Here is a 15,682-nt window from a genome sequence, read left to right on the forward strand (position 1 = left end):
GGGGTGGCTTCCGGGACCCCTCCCGCCAATGGGATGGCATCCGGGACCCCTCCCGCCAATGGGATGGCATCCGTCAACCCTCCCGCCAATGGGATGGCATCCGGGACCCCTCCCGCCAATGGGATGGCATCCGGCAACCCTCCCGCCAATGGGATGGCATGCGGCAACCCTCCCGCCAATGGGATGGCATGCGGCAACCCTCCCGCCAATGGGATGGCATCCGGCACCCCTCCCGCCAATGGGATGGCATCCGGCAACCCTCCCGCCAATGGGATGGCATCCAGCAACCCTCCCGCCAATGGGATGGCATCCAGCAACCCTCCCGCCAATGGGGTGGCATCCGGGACCCCTCCCGCCAATGGGATGGCATCCGGCAACCCTCCCGCCAATGGGATGGCATGATGAAGTACTGGTAAATCTTGAACATGATATTCTCAACTTCAACATCAAGTGTGTCTGCACCATGATGGACACAATTGTTCAATATGTGTGCTGGGCAACCCACACCGACCAGAGTCTTGTTCTGCAGCAACTTCTTCAAATTTGCAAACACATTTTTCCCCCCTTCATCACGACTGATTCCTCCGAAATTTGTGTTGCAATTGTCATCAGCAAATGCAATACATTTGTCTGACAAATTGTTTTTTCTCAATGTTTCAATCAAGTAGTTTGCAATGGTTTCGGCTGTCTCATTAGGTGTGTCTTTGACCTCAAGCAATGTTGATTGTACACCACCTTTCTTCCAGTCAAAATACTGGATTATGATTGGGAATATTTTCACTGCACCATGGTTACTCCCATCTGTAGCTATGCCACAGTACTGTATATCTTTGAGCGCCAATGGGATGGCATCCGGCAACCCTCCCGCCAATGGGATGGCATCCGGCAACCCTCCCACCAATGGGATGGCATCCGGCAACCCTCCCGTCAATGGGGTGGCATCCGGGACCCCTCCCGGCAATGGGATGGCATCCGGCACCCCTCCCGCCAATGGGATGGCATCCGGCAACCCTCCCGCCAATGGGATGGCATCCGGCAACCCTCCCGCCAATGGGGTGGCTTCCGGGACCCCTCCCGCCAATGGGATGGCATCCGGGACCCCTCCCGCCAATGGGATGGCATCCGTCAACCCTCCCGCCAATGGGATGGCATCCGGCACCCCTCCCGCCAATGGGATGGCATCCGGCACCCCTCCCGCCAATGGGATGGCATCCGGCAACCCTCCCGCCAATGGGATGGCATCCGGGACCCCTCCCGCCAATGGGATGGCATCCGGCAACCCTCCCGCCAATGGGATGGCATGCGGCAACCCTCCCGCCAATGGGATGGCATGCGGCAACCCTCCCGCCAATGGGATGGCATCCGGCACCCCTCCCGCCAATGGGATGGCATCCGGCAACCCTCCCGCCAATGGGATGGCATCCAGCAACCCTCCCGCCAATGGGATGGCATCCAGCAACCCTCCCGCCAATGGGGTGGCATCCGGGACCCCTCCCGCCAATGGGATGGCATCCGGCAACCCTCCCGCCAATGGGATGGCATCCGGCAACCCTCCCGCCAATGGGGTGGCATCCGGGACCCCTCCCGCCAATGGGATGGCATCCGGCAACCCTCCCGCCAATGGGATGGCATCCGGCACCCCTCCCGCCAATGGGATGGCATCCGGGACCCCTCCCGCCAATGGGATGGCATCCGGCACCCCTCCCGCCAATGGGATGGCATCCGGCAACCCTCCCGCCAATGGGATGGCATCCGGCAACCCTCCCGCCAATGGGGTGGCATCCGGGACCCCTCCCGGCAATGGGATGGCATACGGGACCCCTCCCGCCAATGGGATGGCATGCGGCAACCCTCCCGCCAATGGGGTGGCATCCGGGACCCCTCCCGGCAATGGGATGGCATCCGGGACCCCTCCCGCCAATGGGATGACATGCGGCAACCCTCCCGCCAATGGGATGGCATGCGGCAACCCTCCCGCCAATGGGATGGCATGCGGCAACCCTCCCGCCAATGGGATGGCATCCGGCAACCCTCCCGCCAATGGGATGGCATCCGGCAACCCTCTCGCCAATGGGGTGGCATCCGGGACCCCTCCCGCCAATGGGATGGCATCCGGCACCCCTCCCGCCAATGGGATGGCATCCGGCAACCCTCCCGCCAATGGGATGGCATCCGGCAACCCTCCCGCCAATGGGGTGGCATCCGGGACCCCTCCCGCCAATGGGATGGCATCCGGCAACCCTCCCGCCAATGGGATGGCATCCGGCACCCCTCCCGCCAATGGGATGGCATCCGGCAACCCTCCCGCCAATGGAATGGCATCCGGCAACCCTCCCGCCAATGGGGTGGCATCCGGGACTTTAAGGGACATGAAGTTGTTTCTCTTTTGCGTTCCTCAAGCATAGTGTGGACACTGTGCAAGATGTTACACACTTCCACAATGGAATTCTTCTCCTTTTCCATTTCTTGAATGCGTGAGTGGAATACACACATGAGTCAGTGCATGTGCCAAAGGTAAATCTCACTAAATGAATTTTCAAAAAACCTCTTGATCATTGCGGGTGGCTTTTCCTGGGACAGAAAGTATCCCTTTAATGCTGGAAACATCTGCAGCAGCCTCTCAATTCCAGGGAATAATGACAGCCATCGTGTCTTGCTGTGGGAAAGGAGCTTTCTGTATTCAATATCAACAAAGTCACAGTACTCCTTCAAATTCTCAGTGCGCACAGTGTAAATGTGGAAGTACTGGTAAATCTTGAACATGATATTCTCAACTTCAACATCAAGTGTGTCTGCACCATGATGGACACAATTGTTCAATATGTGTGCTGGGCAACCCACACCGACCAGAGTCTTGTTCTGCAGCAACTTCTTCAAATTTGCAAACACATTTTTCCCCCCTTCATCACGACTGATTCCTCCGAAATTTGTATTGCAATTGTCACCAGCAAATGCAATACATTTGTCTGACAAATTGTTTTTTCTCAATGTTTCAATCAAGTAGTTTGCAATGGTTCCGGCTGTCTCATTAGGTGTGTCTTTGACCTCAAGCAATGTTGATTGTACACCACCTTTCTTCCAGTCAAAATACTGGATTATGATTGGGAATATTTTCACTGCACCATGGTTACTCCCATCTGTAGCGATGCCACAGTACTGTATATCTTTGAGCGCCAATGGGATGGCATCCGGCAACCCTCCCGCCAATGGGATGGCATCCGGCAACCCTCCCACCAATGGGATGGCATCCGGCAACCCTCCCGCCAATGGGGTGGCATCCGGGACCCCTCCCGCCAATGGGATGGCATCCGGCACCCCTCCCGCCAATGGGATGGCATCCGGCAACCCTCCCGCCAATGGGGTGGCATCCGGGACCCCTCCCGCCAATGGGATGGCATCCGGCACCCCTCCCGCCAATGGGGTGGCATCCGGGACCCCTCCCGCCAATGGGATGGCATCCGGCACCCCTCCCGCCAATGGGATGGCATCCGGCAACCCTCCCGCCAATGGGATGGCATCCGGCAACCCTCCCGCCAATGGGGTGGCATCCGGGACCCCTCCCGCCAATGGGGTGGCATCCGGGACCCCTCCCGCCAATGGGATGGCATCCGGCACCCCTCCCGCCAATGGGATGGCATCCGGCAACCCTCCCGCCAATGGGATGGCATCCGGCAACCCTCCCGCCAATGGGGTGGCATCCGGGACCCCTCCCGCCAATGGGGTGGCATCCGGGACCCCTCCCGCCAATGGGATGGCATCCGGCACCCCTCCCGCCAATGGGATGGCATGCGGCAACCCTCCTGCCAATGGGATGGCATGCGGCAACCCTCCCGCCAATGGGATGGCATGCGGCAACCCTCCCGCCAATGGGATGGCATCCGGCAACCCTCCCGCCAATGGGATGGCATCCGGCGACCCTCCCGCCAATGGGATGGCATCCGGCACCCCTCCCGCCAATGGGATGGCATCCGGCAACCCTCCCGCCAATGGGATGGCATCCGGCACCCCTCCCGCCAATGGGATGGCATCCGGCAACCCTCCCGCCAATGGGATGGCATCCGGCAACCCTCCCGCCAATGGGATGGCATCCGGCACCCCTCCCGCCAATGGGATGGCATCCGGCAACCCTCCCGCCAATGGGGTGGTATCCGGGACCCCTCCCGGCAATGGGATGGCATACGGGACCCCTCCCGCCAATGGGATGGCATGCGGCAACCTTGAATGCGTGAGTGGAATACACACATGAGTGAGTGCATGTGCCAAAGGTAAATCTCACTACATTAATTTTCAAAAAACCTCTTGATCATTGCGGGTGGCTTTTCCTGGGACAGAAAGTATCCCTTTAATGCTGGAAACATCTGCAGCAGCCTCTCAATTCCAGGGAATAATGACAGCCATCGTGTCTTGCTGTGGGAAAGGAGCTTTCTGTATTCAATATCAACAAAGTCACAGTACTCCTTCAAATTCTCAGTGCGCACAGTGTAAATGTGGAAGTACTGGTAAATCTTGAACATGATATTCTCAACTTCAACATCAAGTGTGTCTGCACCATGATGGACACAATTGTTCAATATGTGTGCTGGGCAACCCACACCGACCAGAGTCTTGTTCTGCAGCAACTTCTTCAAATTTGCAAACACATTTTTCCCCCCTTCATCACGACTGATTCCTCCGAAATTTGTATTGCAATTGTCACCAGCAAATGCAATACATTTGTCTGACAAATTGTTTTTTCTCAATGTTTCAATCAAGTAGTTTGCAATGGTTTCGGCTGTCTCATTAGGTGTGTCTTTGACCTCAAGCAATGTTGATTGTACACCACCTTTCTTCCAGTCAAAATACTGGATTATGATTGGGAATATTTTCACTGCACCATGGTTACTCCCATCTGTAGCGATGCCACAGTACTGTATATCTTTGAGCGCCAATGGGATGGCATCCGGCAACCCTCCCGCCAATGGGATGGCATCCGGCAACCCTCCCACCAATGGGATGGCATCCGGCAACCCTCCCGCCAATGGGGTGGCATCCGGGACCCCTCCCGCCAATGGGATGGCATCCGGCACCCCTCCCGCCAATGGGATGGCATCCGGCAACCCTCCCGCCAATGGGGTGGCATCCGGGACCCCTCCCGCCAATGGGATGGCATCCGGCACCCCTCCCGCCAATGGGGTGGCATCCGGGACCCCTCCCGCCAATGGGATGGCATCCGGCACCCCTCCCGCCAATGGGATGGCATCCGGCAACCCTCCCGCCAATGGGATGGCATCCGGCAACCCTCCCGCCAATGGGGTGGCATCCGGGACCCCTCCCGCCAATGGGGTGGCATCCGGGACCCCTCCCGCCAATGGGATGGCATCCGGCACCCCTCCCGCCAATGGGATGGCATCCGGCAACCCTCCCGCCAATGGGATGGCATCCGGCAACCCTCCCGCCAATGGGGTGGCATCCGGGACCCCTCCCGCCAATGGGGTGGCATCCGGGACCCCTCCCGCCAATGGGATGGCATCCGGCACCCCTCCCGCCAATGGGATGGCATGCGGCAACCCTCCTGCCAATGGGATGGCATGCGGCAACCCTCCCGCCAATGGGATGGCATGCGGCAACCCTCCCGCCAATGGGATGGCATCCGGCAACCCTCCCGCCAATGGGATGGCATCCGGCGACCCTCCCGCCAATGGGATGGCATCCGGCACCCCTCCCGCCAATGGGATGGCATCCGGCAACCCTCCCGCCAATGGGATGGCATCCGGCACCCCTCCCGCCAATGGGATGGCATCCGGCAACCCTCCCGCCAATGGGATGGCATCCGGCAACCCTCCCGCCAATGGGATGGCATCCGGCACCCCTCCCGCCAATGGGATGGCATCCGGCAACCCTCCCGCCAATGGGGTGGTATCCGGGACCCCTCCCGGCAATGGGATGGCATACGGGACCCCTCCCGCCAATGGGATGGCATGCGGCAACCTTGAATGCGTGAGTGGAATACACACATGAGTGAGTGCATGTGCCAAAGGTAAATCTCACTACATTAATTTTCAAAAAACCTCTTGATCATTGCGGGTGGCTTTTCCTGGGACAGAAAGTATCCCTTTAATGCTGGAAACATCTGCAGCAGCCTCTCAATTCCAGGGAATAATGACAGCCATCGTGTCTTGCTGTGGGAAAGGAGCTTTCTGTATTCAATATCAACAAAGTCACAGTACTCCTTCAAATTCTCAGTGCGCACAGTGTAAATGTGGAAGTACTGGTAAATCTTGAACATGATATTCTCAACTTCAACATCAAGTGTGTCTGCACCATGATGGACACAATTGTTCAATATGTGTGCTGGGCAACCCACACCGACCAGAGTCTTGTTCTGCAGCAACTTCTTCAAATTTGCAAACACATTTTTCCCCCCTTCATCACGACTGATTCCTCCGAAATTTGTATTGCAATTGTCACCAGCAAATGCAATACATTTGTCTGACAAATTGTTTTTTCTCAATGTTTCAATCAAGTAGTTTGCAATGGTTTCGGCTGTCTCATTAGGTGTGTCTTTGACCTCAAGCAATGTTGATTGTACACCACCTTTCTTCCAGTCAAAATACTGGATTATGATTGGGAATATTTTCACTGCACCATGGTTACTCCCATCTGTAGCGATGCCACAGTACTGTATATCTTTGAGCGCCAATGGGATGGCATCCGGCAACCCTCCCGCCAATGGGATGGCATCCGGCAACCCTCCCACCAATGGGATGGCATCCGGCAACCCTCCCGCCAATGGGGTGGCATCCGGGACCCCTCCCGCCAATGGGATGGCATCCGGCACCCCTCCCGCCAATGGGATGGCATCCGGCAACCCTCCCGCCAATGGGGTGGCATCCGGGACCCCTCCCGCCAATGGGATGGCATCCGGCACCCCTCCCGCCAATGGGGTGGCATCCGGGACCCCTCCCGCCAATGGGATGGCATCCGGCACCCCTCCCGCCAATGGGATGGCATCCGGCAACCCTCCCGCCAATGGGATGGCATCCGGCAACCCTCCCGCCAATGGGGTGGCATCCGGGACCCCTCCCGCCAATGGGGTGGCATCCGGGACCCCTCCCGCCAATGGGATGGCATCCGGCACCCCTCCCGCCAATGGGATGGCATGCGGCAACCCTCCCGCCAATGGGATGGCATGCGGCAACCCTCCCGCCAATGGGATGTCATGCGGCAACCCTCCCGCCAATGGGATGGCATCCGGCAACCCTCCCGCCAATGGGATGGCATCCGGCAACCCTCCCGCCAATGGGATGGCATCCGGCACCCCTCCCGCCAATGGGATGGCATCCGGCACCCCTCCCGCCAATGGGATGGCATCCGGGACCCCTCCCGCCAATGGGATGGCATCCGGCAACCCTCCCGCCAATGGGATGGCATCCGGCACCCCTCCCGCCAATGGGATGGCATCCGGCAACCCTCCCGCCAATGGGATGGCATCCGGCAACCCTCCCGCCAATGGGGTGGCATCCGGGACCCCTCCCGCCAATGGGATGGCATGCGGCAACCCTCCCGCCAATGGGATGGCATGCGGCAACCCTCCCGCCAATGGGATGGCATGCGGCAACCCTCCCGCCAATGGGATGGCATCCGGCACCCCTCCCGCCAATGGGATGGCACCCGGCAACCCTCCCGCCAATGGGATGGCACGCGGCAACCCTCCCGCCAATGGGATGGCATCCGGCAACCCTCCCGACAATGGGATGGCATCCGGGACCCCTCCCGTCAATGGGATGGCATCCGGCAACCCTCCCGCCAATGGGATGGCATCCGGCACCCCTCCCGCCAATGGGATGGCATCCGGCAACCCTCCCGCCAATGGGATGGCATCCGGCACCCCTCCCGCCAATGGGATGGCATCCGGCAACCCTCCCGCCAAAGGGATGGCATCCGGCAACCCTCCCGCCAATGGGGTGGCATCCGGGACCCCTCCCGCCAATGGGATGGCATCCGGCAACCCTCCCGCCAATGGGATGGCATCCGGCAACCCTCCCGCCAATGGGATGGCATCCGGCAACCCTCCCGCCAATGGGGTGGCATCCGGGACCCCTCCCGGCAATGGGATGGCATACGGGACCCCTCCCGCCAATGGGATGGCATGCGGCAACCTTGAATGCGTGAGTGGAATACACACATGAGTGAGTGCATGTGCCAAAGGTAAATCTCACTAAATTAATTTTCAAAAAACCTCTTGATCATTGCGGGTGGCTTTTCCTGGGACAGAAAGTATCCCTTTAATGCTGGAAACATCTGCAGCAGCCTCTCAATTCCAGGGAATAATGACAGCCATCGTGTCTTGCTGTGGGAAAGGAGCTTTCTGTATTCAATATCAACAAAGTCACAGTACTCCTTCAAATTCTCAGTGCGCACAGTGTAAATGTGGAAGTACTGGTAAATCTTGAACATGATATTCTCAACTTCAACATCAAGTGTGTCTGCACCATGATGGACACAATTGTTCAATATGTGTGCTGGGCAACCCACACCGACCAGAGTCTTGTTCTGCAGCAACTTCTTCAAATTTGCAAACACATTTTTCCCCCCTTCATCACGACTGATTCCTCCGAAATTTGTGTTGCAATTGTCACCAGCAAATGCAATACATTTGTCTGACAAATTGTTTTTTCTCAATGTTTCAATCAAGTAGTTTGCAATGGTTTCGGCTGTCTCATTAGGTGTGTCTTTGACCTCAAGCAATGTTGATTGTACACCACCTTTCTTCCAGTCAAAATACTGGATTATGATTGGGAATATTTTCACTGCACCATGGTTACTCCCATCTGTAGCGATGCCACAGTACTGTATATCTTTGAGCGCCAATGGGATGGCATCCGGCAACCCTCCCGCCAATGGGATGGCATCCGGCAACCCTCCCACCAATGGGATGGCATCCGGCACCCCTCCCGCCAATGGGGTGGCATCCGGGACCCCTCCCGCCAATGGGATGGCATCCGGCACCCCTCCCGCCAATGGGATGGCATCCGGCAACCCTCCCGCCAATGGGGTGGCATCCGGGACCCCTCCCGCCAATGGGATGGCATCCGGCACCCCTCCCGCCAATGGGGTGGCATCCGGGACCCCTCCCGCCAATGGGATGGCATCCGGCACCCCTCCCGCCAATGGGATGGCATGCGGCAACCCTCCCGCCAATGGGATGGCATCCGGAAACCCTCCCGCCAATGGGATGGCATGCCGCAACCCTCCCGCCAATGGGATGGCATCCGGCAACCCTCCCGCCAATGGGATGGCATCCGGCAACCCTCCCGCCAATGGGGTGGCATCCGGGACCCCTCCCGCCAATGGGATGGCATCCGGCACCCCTCCCGCCAATGGGATGGCATCCGGCAACCCTCCCGCCAATGGGGTGGCATCCGGGACCCCTCCCGCCAATGGGATGGCATCCGGCAACCCTCCCGCCAATGGGATGGCATCCGGCAACCCTCCCGCCAATGGGATGGCATCCGGCAACCCTCCCGCCAATGGGGTGGCATCCGGGACCCCTCCCGGCAATGGGATGGCATCCGGCAACCCTCCCGCCAATGGGATGGCATCCGGCAACCCTCCCGCCAATGGGATGGCATCCGGCAACCCTCCCGCCAATGGGGTGGCATCCGGGACCCCTCCCGGCAATGGGATGGCATACGGGACCCCTCCCGCCAATGGGATGGCACCCGGCAACCCTCCCGCCAATGGGATGGCATCCGGCAACCCTCCCGCCAATGGGGTGGCATCCGGGACCCCTCCCGGCAATGGGATGGCATACGGGACCCCTCCCGCCAATGGGATGGCACCCGGCAACCCTCCCGCCAATGGGATGGCACGCGGCAACCCTCCCGCCAATGGGATGGCATCCGGCAACCCTCCCGCCAATGGGATGGCATCCGGCACCCCTCCCGCCAATGGGATGGCATCCGGCAACCCTCCCGCCAAAGGGATGGCATCCGGCAACCCTCCCGCCAATGGGGTGGCATCCGGGACCCCTCCCGCCAATGGGATGGCATCCGGCACCCCTCCCGCCAATGGGATGGCATCCGGCAACCCTCCCGCCAATGGGATGGCATCCGGCAACCCTCCCGCCAATGGGATGGCATCCGGCACCCCTCCCGCCAATGGGATGGCATCCGGCAACCCTCCCGCCAATGGGGTGGTATCCGGGACCCCTCCCGGCAATGGGATGGCATACGGGACCCCTCCCGCCAATGGGATGGCATGCGGCAACCTTGAATGCGTGAGTGGAATACACACATGAGTGAGTGCATGTGCCAAAGGTAAATCTCACTACATTAATTTTCAAAAAACCTCTTGATCATTGCGGGTGGCTTTTCCTGGGACAGAAAGTATCCCTTTAATGCTGGAAACATCTGCAGCAGCCTCTCAATTCCAGGGAATAATGACAGCCATCGTGTCTTGCTGTGGGAAAGGAGCTTTCTGTATTCAATATCAACAAAGTCACAGTACTCCTTCAAATTCTCAGTGCGCACAGTGTAAATGTGGAAGTACTGGTAAATCTTGAACATGATATTCTCAACTTCAACATCAAGTGTGTCTGCACCATGATGGACACAATTGTTCAATATGTGTGCTGGGCAACCCACACCGACCAGAGTATTGTTCTGCAGCAACTTCTTCAAATTTGCAAACACATTTTTCCCCCCTTCATCACGACTGATTCCTCCGAAATTTGTATTGCAATTGTCACCAGCAAATGCAATACATTTGTCTGACAAATTGTTTTTTCTCAATGTTTCAATCAAGTAGTTTGCAATGGTTTCGGCTGTCTCATTAGGTGTGTCTTTGACCTCAAGCAATGTTGATTGTACACCACCTTTCTTCCAGTCAAAATACTGGATTATGATTGGGAATATTTTCACTGCACCATGGTTACTCCCATCTGTAGCGATGCCACAGTACTGTATATCTTTGAGCGCCAATGGGATGGCATCCGGCAACCCTCCCGCCAATGGGATGGCATCCGGCAACCCTCCCACCAATGGGATGGCATCCGGCAACCCTCCCGCCAATGGGGTGGCATCCGGGACCCCTCCCGCCAATGGGATGGCATCCGGCACCCCTCCCGCCAATGGGATGGCATCCGGCAACCCTCCCGCCAATGGGGTGGCATCCGGGACCCCTCCCGCCAATGGGATGGCATCCGGCACCCCTCCCGCCAATGGGGTGGCATCCGGGACCCCTCCCGCCAATGGGATGGCATCCGGCACCCCTCCCGCCAATGGGATGGCATCCGGCAACCCTCCCGCCAATGGGATGGCATCCGGCAACCCTCCCGCCAATGGGGTGGCATCCGGGACCCCTCCCGCCAATGGGGTGGCATCCGGGACCCCTCCCGCCAATGGGATGGCATGCGGCAACCCTCCCGCCAATGGGATGGCATGCGGCAACCCTCCCGCCAATGGGATGTCATGCGGCAACCCTCCCGCCAATGGGATGGCATCCGGCAACCCTCCCGCCAATGGGATGGCATCCGGCAACCCTCCCGCCAATGGGATGGCATCCGGCACCCCTCCCGCCAATGGGATGGCATCCGGCACCCCTCCCGCCAATGGGATGGCATCCGGGACCCCTCCCGCCAATGGGATGGCATCCGGCAACCCTCCCGCCAATGGGATGGCATCCGGCACCCCTCCCGCCAATGGGATGGCATCCGGCAACCCTCCCGCCAATGGGATGGCATCCGGCAACCCTCCCGCCAATGGGGTGGCATCCGGGACCCCTCCCGCCAATGGGATGGCATCCGGCAACCCTCCCGCCAATGGGATGGCATCCGGCAACCCTCCCGCCAATGGGATGGCGTCCGGCAACCCTCCCGCCAATGGGATGGCATCCGGCAACCCTCCCGGCAATGGGATGGCATACGGGACCCCTCCCGCCAATGGGATGGCATGCGGCAACCCTCCCGCCAATGGGGTGGCATCCGGGACCCCTCCCGGCAATGGGATGGCATCCGGGACCCCTCCCGCCAATGGGATGGCATGCGGCAACCCTCCCGCCAATGGGATGGCATACGGGACCCCTCCCGCCAATGGGATGGCATGCGGCAACCCTCCCGCCAATGGGATGGCATCCGGCACCCCTCCCGCCAATGGGATGGCATCCGGGACCCCTCCCGCCAATGGGATGGCATGCGGCAACCCTCCCGCCAATGGGATGGCATGCGGCAACCCTCCCGCCAATGGGATGGCATGCGGCAACCCTCCCGCCAATGGGATGGCATCCGGCACCCCTCCCGCCAATGGGATGGCACCCGGCAACCCTCCCGCCAATGGGATGGCACGCGGCAACCCTCCCGCCAATGGGATGGCATCCGGCAACCCTCCCGACAATGGGATGGCATCCGGGACCCCTCCCGTCAATGGGATGGCATCCGGCAACCCTCCCGCCAATGGGATGGCATCCGGCACCCCTCCCGCCAATGGGATGGCATCCGGCAACCCTCCCGCCAATGGGATGGCATCCGGCACCCCTCCCGCCAATGGGATGGCATCCGGCAACCCTCCCGCCAAAGGGATGGCATCCGGCAACCCTCCCGCCAATGGGGTGGCATCCGGGACCCCTCCCGCCAATGGGATGGCATCCGGCAACCCTCCCGCCAATGGGATGGCATCCGGCAACCCTCCCGCCAATGGGATGGCATCCGGCAACCCTCCCGCCAATGGGGTGGCATCCGGGACCCCTCCCGGCAATGGGATGGCATACGGGACCCCTCCCGCCAATGGGATGGCATGCGGCAACCTTGAATGCGTGAGTGGAATACACACATGAGTGAGTGCATGTGCCAAAGGTAAATCTCACTAAATTAATTTTCAAAAAACCTCTTGATCATTGCGGGTGGCTTTTCCTGGGACAGAAAGTATCCCTTTAATGCTGGAAACATCTGCAGCAGCCTCTCAATTCCAGGGAATAATGACAGCCATCGTGTCTTGCTGTGGGAAAGGAGCTTTCTGTATTCAATATCAACAAAGTCACAGTACTCCTTCAAATTCTCAGTGCGCACAGTGTAAATGTGGAAGTACTGGTAAATCTTGAACATGATATTCTCAACTTCAACATCAAGTGTGTCTGCACCATGATGGACACAATTGTTCAATATGTGTGCTGGGCAACCCACACCGACCAGAGTCTTGTTCTGCAGCAACTTCTTCAAATTTGCAAACACATTTTTCCCCCCTTCATCACGACTGATTCCTCCGAAATTTGTGTTGCAATTGTCACCAGCAAATGCAATACATTTGTCTGACAAATTGTTTTTTCTCAATGTTTCAATCAAGTAGTTTGCAATGGTTTCGGCTGTCTCATTAGGTGTGTCTTTGACCTCAAGCAATGTTGATTGTACACCACCTTTCTTCCAGTCAAAATACTGGATTATGATTGGGAATATTTTCACTGCACCATGGTTACTCCCATCTGTAGCGATGCCACAGTACTGTATATCTTTGAGCGCCAATGGGATGGCATCCGGCAACCCTCCCGCCAATGGGATGGCATCCGGCAACCCTCCCACCAATGGGATGGCATCCGGCACCCCTCCCGCCAATGGGGTGGCATCCGGGACCCCTCCCGCCAATGGGATGGCATCCGGCACCCCTCCCGCCAATGGGATGGCATCCGGCAACCCTCCCGCCAATGGGGTGGCATCCGGGACCCCTCCCGCCAATGGGATGGCATCCGGCACCCCTCCCGCCAATGGGGTGGCATCCGGGACCCCTCCCGCCAATGGGATGGCATCCGGCACCCCTCCCGCCAATGGGATGGCATGCGGCAACCCTCCCGCCAATGGGATGGCATCCGGCAACCCTCCCGCCAATGGGATGGCATGCCGCAACCCTCCCGCCAATGGGATGGCATCCGGCAACCCTCCCGCCAATGGGATGGCATCCGGCAACCCTCCCGCCAATGGGGTGGCATCCGGGACCCCTCCCGCCAATGGGATGGCATCCGGCAACCCTCCCGCCAATGGGGTGGCATCCGGGACCCCTCCCGGCAATGGGATGGCATACGGGACCCCTCCCGCCAATGGGATGGCACCCGGCAACCCTCCCGCCAATGGGATGGCATCCGGCAACCCTCCCGCCAATGGGGTGGCATCCGGGACCCCTCCCGGCAATGGGATGGCATACGGGACCCCTCCCGCCAATGGGATGGCACCCGGCAACCCTCCCGCCAATGGGATGGCACGCGGCAACCCTCCCGCCAATGGGATGGCATCCGGCAACCCTCCCGCCAATGGGATGGCATCCGGGACCCCTCCCGCCAATGGGATGGCATCCGGCAACCCTCCCGCCAATGGGATGGCATCCGGCACCCCTCCCGCCAATGGGATGGCATCCGGCAACCCTCCCGCCAATGGGATGGCATCCGGCACCCCTCCCGCCAATGGGATGGCATCCGGCAACCCTCCCGCCAATGGGATGGCATCCGGGACCCCTCCCGGCAATGGGATGGCATCCGGGACCCCTCCCGCCAATGGGATGGCATGCGGCAACCCTCCCGCCAATGGGATGGCATCCGGCACCCCTCCCGCCAATGGGGTGGCATCCGGGACCCCTCCCGGCAATGGGATGGCATCCGGGACCCCTCCCGCCAATGGGATGGCATGCGGCAACCCTCCCGCCAATGGGGTGGCATCCGGGACCCCTCCCGGCAATGGGATGGCATCCGGGACCCCTCCCGCCAATGGGATGGCATGCGGCAACCCTCCCGCCAATAGGATGGCATGCGGCAACCCTCCCGCCAATGGGATGGCATCCGGCACCCCTCCCGCCAATGGGATGGCACCCGGCAACCCTCCCGCCAATGGGATGGCACGCGGCAACCCTCCCGCCAATGGGATGGCATCCGGCACCCCTCCCGCCAATGGGGTGGCATCCGGGACCCCTCCCGCCAATGGGATGGCATCCGGCAACCCTCCCGCCAATGGGGTGGCATCCGGGACCCCTCCCGCCAATGGGATGGCATCCGGCAACCCTCCCGCCAATGGGGTGGCATCCGGGACCCCTCCCGGCAATGGGATGGCATCCGGGACCCCTCCCGCCAATGGGATGGCATGCGGCAACCCTCCCGCCAATGGGATGGCATCCGGCACCCCTCCCGCCAATGGGATGGCATCCGGCACCCCTCCCGCCAATGGGATGGCATCCGGCACCCCTCCCGCCAATGGGGTGGCATCCGGGACCCCTCCCGCCAATGGGATGGCATCCGGCACCCCTCCCGCCAATGGGATGGCATCCGGCAACCCTCCCGCCAATGGGGTGGCATCCGGGACCCCTCCCGCCAATGGGATGGCATCCGGCACCCCTCCCGCCAATGGGGTGGCATCCGGGACCCCTCCCGCCAATGGGATGGCATCCGGCACCCCTCCCGCCAATGGGATGGCATGCGGCAACCCTCCCGCCAATGGGATGGCATCCGGCAACCCTCCCGCCAATGGGATGGCATGCCGCAACCCTCCCGCCAATGGGATGGCATCCGGCAACCCTCCCGCCAATGGGATGGCATCCGGCAACCCTCCCGCCAATGGGGTGGCATCCGGGACCCCTCCCGCCAATGGGATGGCATCCGGCACCCCTCCCGCCAATGGGATGGCATCCGGCAACCCTCCCGCCAATGGGGTGGCATCCGGGACCCCTCCCGCCAA

Source organism: Protomyctophum parallelum (assembly GCF_964188405.1).
Source record: "Protomyctophum parallelum genome assembly, chromosome: 14".
Lineage (NCBI taxonomy): Eukaryota > Metazoa > Chordata > Actinopteri > Myctophiformes > Myctophidae > Protomyctophum > Protomyctophum parallelum.